This window comes from Rhinopithecus bieti, unplaced genomic scaffold (genome assembly GCF_001698545.2).
Source record: "Rhinopithecus bieti isolate Rb0 unplaced genomic scaffold, ASM169854v2 scaffold_9670, whole genome shotgun sequence".
NCBI classification, from domain to species: domain Eukaryota; kingdom Metazoa; phylum Chordata; class Mammalia; order Primates; family Cercopithecidae; genus Rhinopithecus; species Rhinopithecus bieti.
This window is the reverse complement of record NW_016806180.1, coordinates 329639-343210: the sequence shown is the minus strand read 5'-3', so window position 1 is coordinate 343210 and position 13572 is coordinate 329639. Positions and strand designations below refer to the sequence as shown.

The 13572-nt window shown below is 41.0% G+C and overlaps 1 protein-coding gene across 4 annotated transcripts in view; it reads right to left on the bottom strand.

Annotated features, from left to right (window-relative positions):
- SIPA1L2 (signal induced proliferation associated 1 like 2) overlaps positions 1-13572 on the bottom strand; it is a 233717-nt gene that overhangs the window by 165219 nt on the left and 54926 nt on the right. For all 4 annotated transcript variants that reach the window (XM_017874995.1, XM_017874998.1, XM_017874997.1 and 1 more), the window contains one exon: positions 10472-10520. The gene's annotated coding sequence lies outside the window, so the exon portion shown is untranslated. Of the gene's footprint in view, positions 1-10471; positions 10521-13572 lie in introns of those variants that run through there.

Below are 13572 nucleotides of genomic sequence, written 5' to 3'. Positions count from 1 at the left end.
AGTCTGCACCTAAGCTCCTGTGGTCACCTCTTCACCTGGACTCCTCCAGCTTCCGCATTTTGTCTGAACACACAGCAAACCTAAATTTGAGCCCTTACAGGCTACACAAGAAAATGAGAGGGATTGTGGGGGGGGCGGGGGGGGACCTAGGCAGGCGAACAGAGGTGAGGTGCATGAATGTGCCATACATTTCTATAGTGTACACTGCCATACTTAAGAGAACTTTTACCCTCTCATTGAAATAGACATGAAGGTGATGATTACATTATAATAATTATTGAATATGGCTTTCAAGTTTCCCTTACACTGAAGTTCTCACCCCTTCATAGCTTTTAAAAATTACCTGGGCAGTTTAGGAAAATACAGATGTTGGAAATTCAGTTTTAAGTTTCTGAGGTACACAGCTAGGGTTTAGACCACTGCTTAAAACAACAAAGCTTATTGTTTTGTTTTGTGATGGAATCTCGCTCTGTTGCCCAGGCTGGAATGCAGTGGCATGATCTCCACTCTCTGCAGCCCCTGCCTCCCAGGTTCAAGAGACTCTTCTGCCTCAGCCTCCTGAGTCGCTGGGATTACAGGCTCCCACCACCATGCCCAGCTAATTTTTGCTTTTTAGTAGAGACGAGGTTTCACCATGTCGGCCAGAGTGTGTGTGTGTGTGTGTGTGTGTGTGTGTGTGTGTGTGTGTGTGTGTGATGGAGTTTCACTCTTCTTGCCCAGGCTGGAATACAATGGCACTATCTTGGCTCACTGCAACTTCTTACAGGCATGAGCCACCGCTCCCGGCCAACAAAGGTTTTTAGACCACGTCAGGTCGACTTCTCAGGTCATGGAGGCAGGCAACAAAAACCAGGAGGGACGTGGTCAGTATCAAGACGAAGCCTGCCTGCAAGGGGTGGGCCACCAAGAGGCCAGGAGTGTCACCCGTCTAGCGAGCACTCCTGGACAGAATGAAAATCAGGCCACAACAGGCAGCTACAAGAAACCATCAGATGAGATCATAAGAAAATGCAAAGTTAAAAGCTACATGTTAACACTCCTCAATCTCCAATTTTAATTTATCATGTACTTTTCCTTTTCTCAATATATTTATTTGAAAAGAGATTCTTACTCTGGATTTTTATTGTGGGGACAGGATGGAAGAAGTATCACTCTTCTCCCAGAAGTATTAATAAATTAATACATATTAATATAGATGGGAGAAGTAATAAATAAGTGTACACATGTCCTCACTCGTAAGTGGGACCTGAACAATGAGAACACATGGACATAGGGAGGGAAACAACACATGCTAAGGCCTGTCGCAGGGTGGGGGCTGAGGGCAGGAAGAGCATCAGGACAAACAGCTAATGTACGCGGGGCTTAAAGCCTAGCTGACGGGTTGATAGGTGCAGCAAACCACCATGGCACATGTATACCTATGTAACAAACCTGTACGTTCTGTGCATGTATCCCAGAACTTAAAGTAAATAAATTGATAATAAGTACACTAAATGAAATTTAAAGATAAAAATGAGTGTCTTTCTAACACAGTTTAGTTGATTTTTCAAATAAAATAAATAGCTAGATCAACAAGCATCGTCTGGATGAATCCGGATAAAAACCTTAGATAGGTGAAGTAACTTGCCCAGTGTTACATCAAGTTAACAATCTGACACCTTGGATGGCAAACCAGGTTGTTGTCTAACTCTCAAATTAAGGTTCTTTCAGGTTTTTTCACTGTTTCCACCAAGCCCAACTGCCGGGATGTTTTTCTGCATATACACGGGTGTCAACATAGGCTCATGGCTAAGAGCCTGACACTAGAATCTCCTTCAGGCCAAAGTGCCTGCTCAACTACTGACTGTGCGACCTGGACAAGTCCCTTAGGCATTTTTGTGCCTCTGTGTAATGCATCCACAGAGCAAGAAAGACAGCAACAGGAGCTGTTTTATACTAAATAATAAAAGAAAGAATACCTGCAAAATGCTTACAGCAAGACTTAGAACAGGAAGTACTCAATAAATGCTAGCTATTATTATTACCAAGAATTAAATCTGAACTTAGAACGTGTTACCATTTGTTAGTAAGAAAATCAGTACAGAAAATTACAACCCTTTACTGCACATATAGATTCTCTCTATTCCTTTCTCTCTCTAAACAAACTTTTAAAATGGGTAACTGCAGGGCCTTTATTTCTACTGCGTGCGCCTTAAGGTATGAAGGGGACACAATGATCCAATATCCTGTGACTTCCTATACCCCGGAAATGTATGAGGCAGAAGGAATGTGTGAGTTTGAAAGGACTCTCAAGATGGGATGGTTCCTATAGTACACTGTCACGCTTAAGAGAACTTCTACCCGCCCACTGAAATAGACACGAAGGTGATTATTACATTATAATAATTATTGACTATGGCTCTTTCAAGTTGCCCTTACACTGAAGTTCTCAACTCTTCATAGCTTTTAAGAATTACCTGGGGCAGTTTAGGAAAATATAGATGTTGGAAATTCAGTTTTAAGTTTCTGAGGTGCAGAGCTAGGGCTTAGACCACTGCTTAAAGTAACAAAGCTTTTTCTGTTTGTTTTGTTTTCTTTTGTTTCGAGATGGAGTCTCAGCCTCTCAGCTTCTATCAGACACACTGCTCATTACCTCAGAAAGTGCTTTCATTGAGGAAAAACAGTTATCTCATTAAAGAATCAAAACCTTAACACTATGCATTGTTCCTCACTGAATTCTTCCTTTATAAAGCTTTCCACCAATATTTCCTCCTAAGAGAAATGTTTAATAAAAGCAAACAAACAAAGGAAAGAAAACAAACCATACATACTGAGACTTAACTTATAAAATTACAATGTGGTATGTGGAAAAACCCTGCTGGATTTCGGATTCATGAACTAAGAGTGGTATTAGTGGTTTTTCACTAAGGGAATATACAAAATGGTCTTTATAATATGGTACTGTAAATGCTTTCCAAATAACACCGTAGAAGGCTTGTACAAAGCATGACAATGCATTTTAAACATTTGCAGGGATAATCCTTAATATACTGACTTTCACATTTCACACTTCTTTCAGATATCTTAACCATTTAATCTCCACTTAAGTTGAAGATTCAGCAAAACAGAAAAGAATCCAACGTTCACAACACTCAGGGGTCAATGTGTTTTTAGAAGTCTGATTATTTCAAGCAGGGCTTTAGGCTACGAATGAATCAATAATTTCATTTGAGTGTGAGAATATGCAATAATTGTTTCATATTACTCTAGTACACATTCTTGAAGTCTTATGAGGATTCTGTTTGGTTTTGCACAATATCAATATGCTTATCTTCCTGCACGAACAATATATGAACATATAGAAGATAACAATATAATTGTACAGATGTTTCTTTTTGGTTTTTCTCCTAGCCGCCTGCAGAAGCAAAATAAGACTACATTCTGAAATTATCTATAAAATACGACTAACGGGATGAATTGGCCGTCTCCTTAAGTCACTACCCTTAAGGCACTGTCACAGAGATCTGGTAGTTTGCTTCATTACAAATTAGCTATATGACCCTTAGGGCAAATCACGGTGCTTCCCTGGGCCTTATTTTTTAAATGGAGATACCTACTTCAAAGCACTAATGAAAGATTAAATGAAAAAGGTAAAATGCCAAAATATTACCTGTCACATAGTGAACAGTAAGCAAATAAAGCTGCAATAGTAATTATTCAACAGAAGAGGAAATGGCCTGAAAATACACTGCAAATGAGAGACGGCATCTGTCACATTCAGTCATAGAGTGTGTCTTGTGTGATCAAGTTGATCAGCATTACATTTTGGGAAACCTTATTAGTAATATAATCAAGATATATAATAAGTTACATTGTCATTTATTCAACTAGCTATAACCTAACGGTAAGAACAGAGATTGGAAAAAGGGAAGGAAAATAAAGAAATTTCTAATTACCAAGTAAAGCATATCCTACCTGGTCAATAAAAAAAAAAAAAATTCCAAGTTATAAAGGAGTTTGGTTTGAGTCTGATTAGCAAGAATCAGTCCATGAGAAACCAGCATATTGGACTGTGATAGTGCAAAATATGTATTTGAACTTCAACCCCATTTCCTGGTATACAACTCCTAAAATACTTAAAATGTCCAGTGACATCTTTTTGTATACTAATGAATTAATTGATGGATGGCAGCCCTGAGGTAGCTTTAGGATGGGGCTGGTCAACAGAAAGACTAAGGCCTAATCGGAAGGTTGAGATGTTCTGCCTCATCCCACAGCCTCCAGGGAGGAGAGAAGGGCTGAACACAAATGGCCAATGGTTTAATCAATAATGCCTATGTAATGAAGCTTCCCAAAGAATCCAAAAGGACAGGATTCCGGAAGCTTCCAGAGAGCTGAACACATGGAGGTTCTTGGAGGGTGGTACGACCGCAAAGTACATGGAAGCTCTGTGTCCCTCCCCCTGACCTCACTCTATGCATTTCATCCGTGGAAGAGACATGTAACATCCTTTGTAATAAACCAGCATATCTAAGAGTTTCCCTGAGTTCAGTGGGCCGCTCTAGCAAATTAATCATATCCAAGGAGGGGGTTGCGGAAACCCCAATGTAGTCAATCAGAAGTACAGGGAAATCCACCTGGAGCTTGAGACTGGCACATGAAGCGGCAGAGAAAGGAAGGAGAGTCCTGGGACTGGGCCCTTAACCTGTGGGATCTGACACTATCTCCAGGTAAATAGTATCAGAGCTGAGTTGAATTAGAAGACAGCCAGCTGGTGTTTGCTGCAGGATTAATTGCTTGCTTGGTGTGGGGGGGAAACCACCAAACACGTGGTCATGGAAGTCTTCTTTGTTGACTGTTGTGGTATGACAGCAGCAGAAGAAAAAACACTTTTTTTTTCATTCTCACAGACCTACTGAATTAAGGACCAAATGTTACTTTGTGCAATGGCTTCAGGTGCTGCAGAAAAAAAGAGTGTTCCAAGCCTTGGGAAGAGGAGGCTAAGGAACAGGTAGGGCTGTCCTGGGTACAAGAGGACATGGAGTGGCCCATGGGCTGGATTTCTGCTCAGCTTGTCTCAGGTCCTTGATGACCTCATCAAATCCTCAAACCCTATGAAGTCATACACAAATCTAACACATTATCTCTTTCTATACATCTTTTTTACTCTGAATAAAGTACACCAAAATGCACATGTCTACATGTGTTCATTTATCCACCCAAACGTGTGTACTGAGTGCCTACAACGTGCCAGGCGCCCTGGAGGACACAAAGATCCATGGTCATCTCAGATCACTAGTATTCCCCCAGTATTTCATGATTACAGCAACTGAACTTTTATCTTTTAGCTATTTGTGTACATTTGCTTTTTCCCCTTTAGATTATAAACTCTTGATGGGGAAGGGCTGCCTTTTCATCACCTTGTTTCCCCCAGCAACTAGCAGAGTACTGCACTTACAGAAATCATCCAGTAAATATTTACTGTACAAAATCACTCTCAAGGAGCCCAGTCTCCTTCCCCTGAGGTCTTCAGATTTTAAGACCATCTGCCTGAGGTGGCTACAGCTTTCTAAATTTGGCTGACAGTGCAATATGAAATAAAATGTTTCAAAACATAATCTGGAAAGTGTTTGTGTTTTCCCACCCTGAAATTCTGTGTATAAGCAGCAAAACAAAATGGAATTTAGGAAGAGATATGAAATCATCTAAACATTTTATATATAGGCAACTGCATTTCCCAATGGTCAAACCCCCGAGTGAAGGATCAAGCACCAGCCCTGTTGACTTGTTCTTGACAACCGGATCCTGGCAAGAGATGGCACACATCTGCTGTAAGCAGGCAAAGAATGCTGTCATTCCCCCTGTAGAGATCTAGCAACTAGAATGTTTGTTCAGAAACTTGGGCGGGACAATGAGAAACTCAGTCTCAGAACATTTTAAAAATAGATGAAGGCCAGGCACGGCGGCTCGCATCTGTAATCCCAGCACTTTGGGAGGCTGAGGCAGGTGAATCACCTGAGGTCAGGAGTTCGAGACCAGCCTGGCCAACACAGTAAAATCCCATCTCTACTAAAAATAGAAAAATTAGCTGGGCGTGGTGGCGCATGCCTGTAGTCCCAGCTACTTGGGAGGCTGAGGCAGGAGAATCGCTTGAACCCAGGAGGTGGAGGTTGCAGTGAGCCGAGATGGCGCCATTGCACTTCAGCCTGGCTACAGAGCGAGACTCCATCTCTAAATAAATAAATAAATAAATGAAGATAAATTACGGACCCTGTAAAGATCCATTCAAGTATAGAATTCTACTGGCCTTACGAAACTGACCATAAAATAAAAAAGTGCAGAATTAAAAGGAAGCCTAGCAGCATCCCTCTAATACTTATTTTGATTCCCAAAGGGTAAAAGGCGGAAGGTAAAGCTGAAAGCAGAGAGGAGGAACAAAATATTCCAGGCATCAAAACAGTACCTTTCTGATAAGAAAACACCTAAGGAGTTCAAAATTCTTACTAGAAATCTGAAAGCTGAAACACAGACCTCTATAACACTACAGTGCCAGCTATCTCAGAAAATTCTATTCATCTTTGTAAGGACAAGAATTTGGAGCTCAGCCCAAACTTGTCTCAGTCACTTCTCATGATAATAATTTGAGTTCTCCCACAGAACAAGTCTCCTAATCCTCTGATAAACAAGTTTCTAAGCCTTTAAGATGGTTAAGTGAACAAATCCTAACTTCGCCAATGGGAAAATGAGGGCATCAAACGGGAAAGTCATCTACGAAGGAGTACACAAGTCGGTAATTAAACAAGCATGCCGTCTCCTTGGTTCTGACGCTATCACAAAATCTGTAGATTTTAAACAAGGTGTTCTTTACATACAAGTTAACTGGGGAATAAAGGTCACTGCAAAAGAAAAACTAAAAGAACCAAAGCAATTGAACTTCATTCATACTTTTTTCTCAACAGATATGTTGTACAGATTTGTGATGTCCCCTTTAATTAGAGCCCAATTGTAACCCATGTTAAAACAGCATTTGAAATGGATTTTCAGCTGACAAAAGAGACTACCTGGGACACAGCAGCTTATTCAAGGAAGCACAGCTTTACTTCCCTCTATGCTCTTAAAGACATCATATGGATCCAAATCAAAAGCAACTCAAACCGTAAAAATACAAATAAAATTTAATTTTAAAACAAGAGAGAATACCTGGAGTTGGACTAACAGACTGGAAAAATTTTAGATCTGGCACTTATACCACATGCAAAAATAAAGAAAAAAAGTATCATATGCAAATTTAAAACTAAAATATGGAAAGTAATTTTTATAATTGTGGAGTGGGGAAGTTTTCTCTTAGCATGAGAATCAGGCCAGAAACTATTAAAAAAAAAAAAAAAAAAAAAAGAGCTAAACTTAGGGAGAGACTGAAGGACTGACATACTTCATAAAAGAAAAATCAGAACTACTCTATCGTAAAAAGTATCACCAGAAAGCTCAAGCGCAAACTAAGAATTGGCAAAAAATACTTGTTTGTTACACGTGACAAAAGACTAATACCCAGAATAGAGAGATTAAAAATATCAGTACATGTAAAACTCCAAAAGATAAATGAGCAAAACAAATACACGTAGCCAATAAGCATATAAACCTAACCTCAGTGTTAATTTTTTAGAACATAAACACTAAAATGATAAAACACTTTTTTAACATTAAAACCAGACAATGAAAAGATGTCTACAATGTACTATAATTCACTACAATGGTAAGTGAAAATAAAAGCAATGTACAACATATCTGTGGTCAAAAATAGTACATATTGAATAAGTCAATTTTTTAAGTGTGCATGTGGATTTCTGAAAAGTCTGTTGACAGTGATTGCATTTGGGGAATGAGGCTGCAGGAGAGATTTATGCTCCATTTTATACATTTCTGTGTTACCTGAAATTAATACACTTACGAATTTAAAAACTAAAGAATTTTTGGCAAAATGAAGTTTGCCTAAAATCGTGAACACATATGATATGGCTTGGATGTTTGCTCCCTCCAAATCTCATGTTGAACTGTGATCCCAGGGTTGGGGGTGTGGCCTGGTGAAAGATGACTGAATCATGGAGGTGGATCCTTCATGAACAGTTTAGCACCGTCCCCTTGGGGTTGAGTTCTCCCTCAGTTAGTTCACGTGAAATATGGCTGTTTAAAAGAGTCTGGGACCTCCCCCTTCTGTCTGATGTTCCCACTCTCACCATGTGAGGTGCTGGCTGCCGCTTTGCCTTTCACCTAAAATCTCCCTTAGGTCTCACCAGAAGCCAAGCAGATGCCAGTACCATGCTTCCTGCACAGCCTGCAGAACTGTGAATTAAATCCCTTTTCTTTGTAAATTATCCAGCCTCAGGTATTTCTTTATACCAACACAAAAAGGGGTTAACACAACGCATCACAAATGTGCTCCCTATTGTACAGGGTAGCATATTCCAGAACTTCACTCCTCAAAATTACCCATGAAGAAATTAATCTGGAGACCATGTCCTCTAGGTGCACTTCTGTATAGACCTGACTAAGGAAAATTCAGAAAGTGTGAAGTCCAAGCAGTGCCTATTTCCCACAGTACTCCGAAGTGCAGTAAAGGCCATGTCCCCAGCTGTGTCCAGGCAGCACAAGGTGTCCCTTAGCTGGCCAGCAGGCTAGTAACAGAAAGAACTCATCACTTAGATTCAGAGGAAACCAAGGAACTGGGAGGGACAAGGGCAGCCGTTGGTTTTTCCTTAAACCTAGGTGGGAAGCACCTCCCATTTCCTATGCTGAAAATGTTCACTATCTCCCTTGTTTTATTTCCACATCAGAATTTACTCAGTCTCAAGGGTTTTCATTAGCACTTCGGCCAAGTCTCTTGATTCCCATTAGGAGGGAACAGTCTTTTTCAGGCAGAGTCTGTCTCTATTGTTCTCTCCTCTGTTCCACCTCTTCTCTTGTAAGGATTTTCACAATTTCACCACTCGACATGTTTGTACTTACGTATTCATAATTTATGAGAAACTCATAGTGGACATCCACCCCCTCCTTCAGTGGTATTTTGCCACAGTTTAAATGTTTATCCTCAAATCTTTTTTTTTTTTTTTCCCTCGAGACCAAGTCTCACTCTTGTTGCCCAGGCTGGAGTGCAATGGCACGATCTCAGCTCACTGCAACCTCCGCCTCCCGAATTCAAGCAATTCTCCTGCCTCAGCCTCCCAAGTAGCTGGGATTACAGGTGTGCGCCACCATGCCTGGCTAATTTTTTTGTATTTTTAGTAGAGACGGGGTTTCTTCATGTTGGTCAGGCTGGTCTCGAATTCCCCATCTCAGGTGATCCACCCGCCTCAGCCTCCCAAAATGCTGGGATTACAAGTGTAAGCCACCATGCCCGGCCACTCAAATCATTTGTAAAGGCAAGCTCCCAGGCCACAGACCTCAAAATGCAACAACACGGGTAAAAGACAAAGGCTGTGGAAATAAAGATTGATCAAGGGACACAGCAACTAAATGCAGCGCCTAACCCTAGAGGGACCCTATACGGAGGGGAATGATGCTGCAAAAAGGACATTTTCGGGCAAATGGTAAAACTGGGATACAAATAATAGTTCGGTTTGAGTAAGCAACTGATATAAAGCTATCTGAAGTTGATAACTAAACCTTTGTTACACAAGCAAATTATCTCTATCGCACTGAAGTGCTTAGGGGTAAAAGGTCATGAAGTGTATAACTTGAAAACCGAGTGTATGGGTGCATGCATGTGCCATGTGCCTGTGTGCATTGTTGTGTAGACATAGACTGAGAGGAAAGGATGGGGATCCATTTTTGATGATCCAAGGCTGGAGGACAAATGTCCTGGGGGTGGTTACTTCCTACAGGCTCCTTCACAAGCTCATCTTATTTCCTGCTGCTACAGGAAATACAGTATTTGTGCACACACACAAGTGAAGGAGCAGCTCTGCCTTTATTCTGCAGCCAAGGAAGGGATTTAGGTGACAGTGCCCTTGGCCCCGGGCAGAGAAGGCTGGACTTGGCCCCACCACTCCCTTGATCACCTTCCTCACAGCGGCTGCTCTCAGTGGGTCCAGGACACATCTTATACCGGGAGAGAAGCCTTTGGCAGCTATTTATCCACCAACATGCTCACTGGTCGTGCCTCTAATATAACAGACGCTCCATGTAGATAACATAGAAACCAATTATTAAAGGCCAGTGCTTTTAAACACATTCAGGGATGCTCACAGGAACTCTTCAGTGACTCCTTTCAAAGCCCCCAGAGGCTCTGAAACTAGGCAACTCCAAAATTCAAATGAGCTTTCTTAAAACAATGCTCACCCATGTTTGCTGTGGAGAAGTGACAAATTAAAACATATACTCTATCAGCCTAGGGAAACTGAAACAATCTTTTAAAAACAAATTAGTGGGACACAAATCCCCAATTTAAAAATCAACATGCCCCTCCGAAGTGAGAATGCCTTGCCTGCAGGCTTACCTGAGTGGGGAAGAGCAGCGGGCTCCTGCTCACACAGCCTGGCAAGAACCTACAAATGAAGAAAGAGACCCCGTTCAGACTCCCAGAACAACTCTTGGTCAGCAATTTGAACATGTGGTTCCTCAGACCTGAGGAATCCCCAGGTGTCCACAAGGTCAAAACCATCTTCATGTTGACACCAAGGCACTATTTATCTTTTCTACTCTTCATCTCTCCCCAATGTTCAATGGAGTTTTCCAGAGGTTGAGGAACATACGCTAGCACAAGAGATTGAATGAAGAAGCAGGTAAGAGAATCCAGCTGTCTTCTCTTCAGCCACACATTAATGAAATTAAGTATACAGCAATATCATTCTGCTCATTAATTTTCTGTTTTGAAAATAATTTATTTTCATAAAATGCTGTTTATAATAAAATATAAAAGGGTTACTACTGTCTTTTTTTTTTTACATTCAGAATTTTATTTTAAAACAAAAAAATCGGAGTAACATTAGTAATAGAAAATCCATATGGAAATATTCACAATCTTCTCAGTGAGAAAGGGGACCCTGCCTTACTGCCAACCTACTGTTTGAGGAGCCAGAAGTTGACGTGAAATTGCAAGGTCACCTCTTCAAGCTAAACTCCACTCCACAGCTATGTCCTTTTTTTTTTCTTTGAGACGGAGTCTCGCACTGTGGCCTGGGCTAGGGTGCAATGACACGATCTTAGTTCACTGCAACCTCTGCATCCTGGGTTCACGTGATTCTCCTGCCTCAGCATCCCAAGTAGCTGGGATTACAGGCGCCCGCCACCACGCCCAGTTATCATTCTTAAATAATAAATATTTTTTAAATTTATCAGTTTTAATTCTAGTATGGTAAACATCAACAGAGATAAGCTACATAATCAAAAGCTCTATGGAATTCCAATAATTTTTAAGAACGTCAAAGGAATCCTAAAACCAAAAATGTTGAGAACTCCAGTTATCCATTTTGGTACTAAATTCTGCTGAACTGCATCTTCTTTTAATGATAATGGCAATGGTCAATATTAGGTATGCAGTGCTACGTACTAGACACTCTACTAAAACACCTTATATGTGTTATTTCCAAACTCACCAGCACGTTAAAAGAAAAAAACAATTGGCCTTTCCTGCCTCCCTGGTTAAGGAAACTGGCACTCAAGAGACTGGTTATTTGTCCCAGGCGAATCAGCAAGCGCAGGATGTGAACTCAAGTTAGCCGGACTCCTAAGATCATGCTTTCAACACACCATTTTTTAAAACAACGTAAGAATTGCTGCAAACTCAACCACATCCAAGCGCCCCAGGGCTCACACTCAGATCTGACACTGCATGGACTCAAAACGCAACAATGTGGAGAATACACTTCAGACAAAACCATATAAACATAGGTTTACGAAGACAGTGTGGCTTTGTAAATGCTGGCAAGATCCAGCACTGCTTCCTACAAAAGACAAGACAGACCCCAAGAAGGAGGGCACCCCAGAGACAGTCCCAGTTTACAACTGTTAACCCAGCATAGCATTAACAACTGTTAACCCAGCATCGCATTCACTTTGGGAGGCGATAAACTGTAAGGTCACCTACCAAGAAGGCTATGACTAGTCTTAGTTTTAAAAAGCCCTCCTTTTCAACCTGTCTCCATTTTATGAAGCACAGAAACAGTAGATGAAAAATTACTAGTCCCCTCAATTGTGGCTGAAGGTAAGATTATGTGCGGCGGTTAGGGTGGGGAAAGAAATTCTCACTGACAATTTTTGTAGCCAATATAGACAGTTCTGAGTTTAAAAATCTGATGCATAATATAGTGGGTACTTCAAAAAAAAAATTAAACATGGCATTACCATATAACCCAGCAATTCTACTTCTGGGCATACAGCCAAAAGAATCTGAAAGCAGGGTCTCCAAGATGAATTGTCACAGCCCTTTTCACGGCAGCATTATTCACAGTGACTCAAAATGTAAAGCAACCCAAACGCCCATTAGATGAATGCAGAAACAACATATGGGAAATACGTGCCATGGAATATTATTCAGCCTTAAAGAGGAAGGAAAGGCTCACACAAACTACAACATAGATGAACCTTGAAGATACCATGCTAAGCAAATAAGCCAGTCACAAAAAGGACAAATACTGCATGATTCCATTTATATGAGGTATGTAGAGTAAGTCAAATTCATAAAATCAGAAAGCACAATGGTGGTTGCCAGGGATTAGGGTGAGGGGAAATGGGGTTACTGTTAAATAGATACAGAATTTTCAAGATGAAGAGGTCTGAAAATGGATGATGGTGACGGTTGCACAACAGTCTCAATCTACGTAACATCAGTGGACGTCTAGTACCGTCAGGGACTCAGACACAGTACTAGGTAGAAGGTGAACCTCACGTTACAGTGCTTCGCAGATACTGTGTCTTTTACAGACTGGAGATATGCGGCAACCCTGCATGGAGCAAGTCTATCGGCACCATTTTTCTGACACAAAGTTTTCAGCTGGTGCTTCTGTGTCATATTGTGGTTCTCACAATACTTTCAACTCCATCATTACTTTTATATTTGTTATGGTTACCTGTGATCAGCGATCTTGGATGGAACTAGGGTAACTGTTTGGGGCTGGCATGAGCCACACCCATATAAAACAGTGTATTTAATCCATAAATACTGTGTTCTGACGGCTCCACCAACCAGCCTCCCCAGTTTCTCTCCCCCTCCTCAGACCTCCCTATTCCCTGAGACACAACAATGTTGAACTTAGGCCAGTTAATACAACGGCCTCTCTCTGTTCAAGTAAGAGTCAAATAACTCACTTTAAATCAAAAGCTAGAAGCAATTAAGCTCAGTGGGGAAGACATGTCAAAAGCCAAAACAGGCCCAAAACTAAGCCTCTTGTGCCAAACAGCCAAGTTGTGAATACAAAGGAAAAGTTCTTGAAGGAAATTAAAAGTGCTACTTCAGTGAACACACAAATGATAAGAAGGCAAAACAACCTCATTGCTGATATGAAGAAAGTTTGAGTGTTCTGGATAGTCAATGAAACCAGCCACACTTCCTTAAGCCAAAGCCTAGTTCACAGCACGCCCCTAACTCTCTTCAATTCA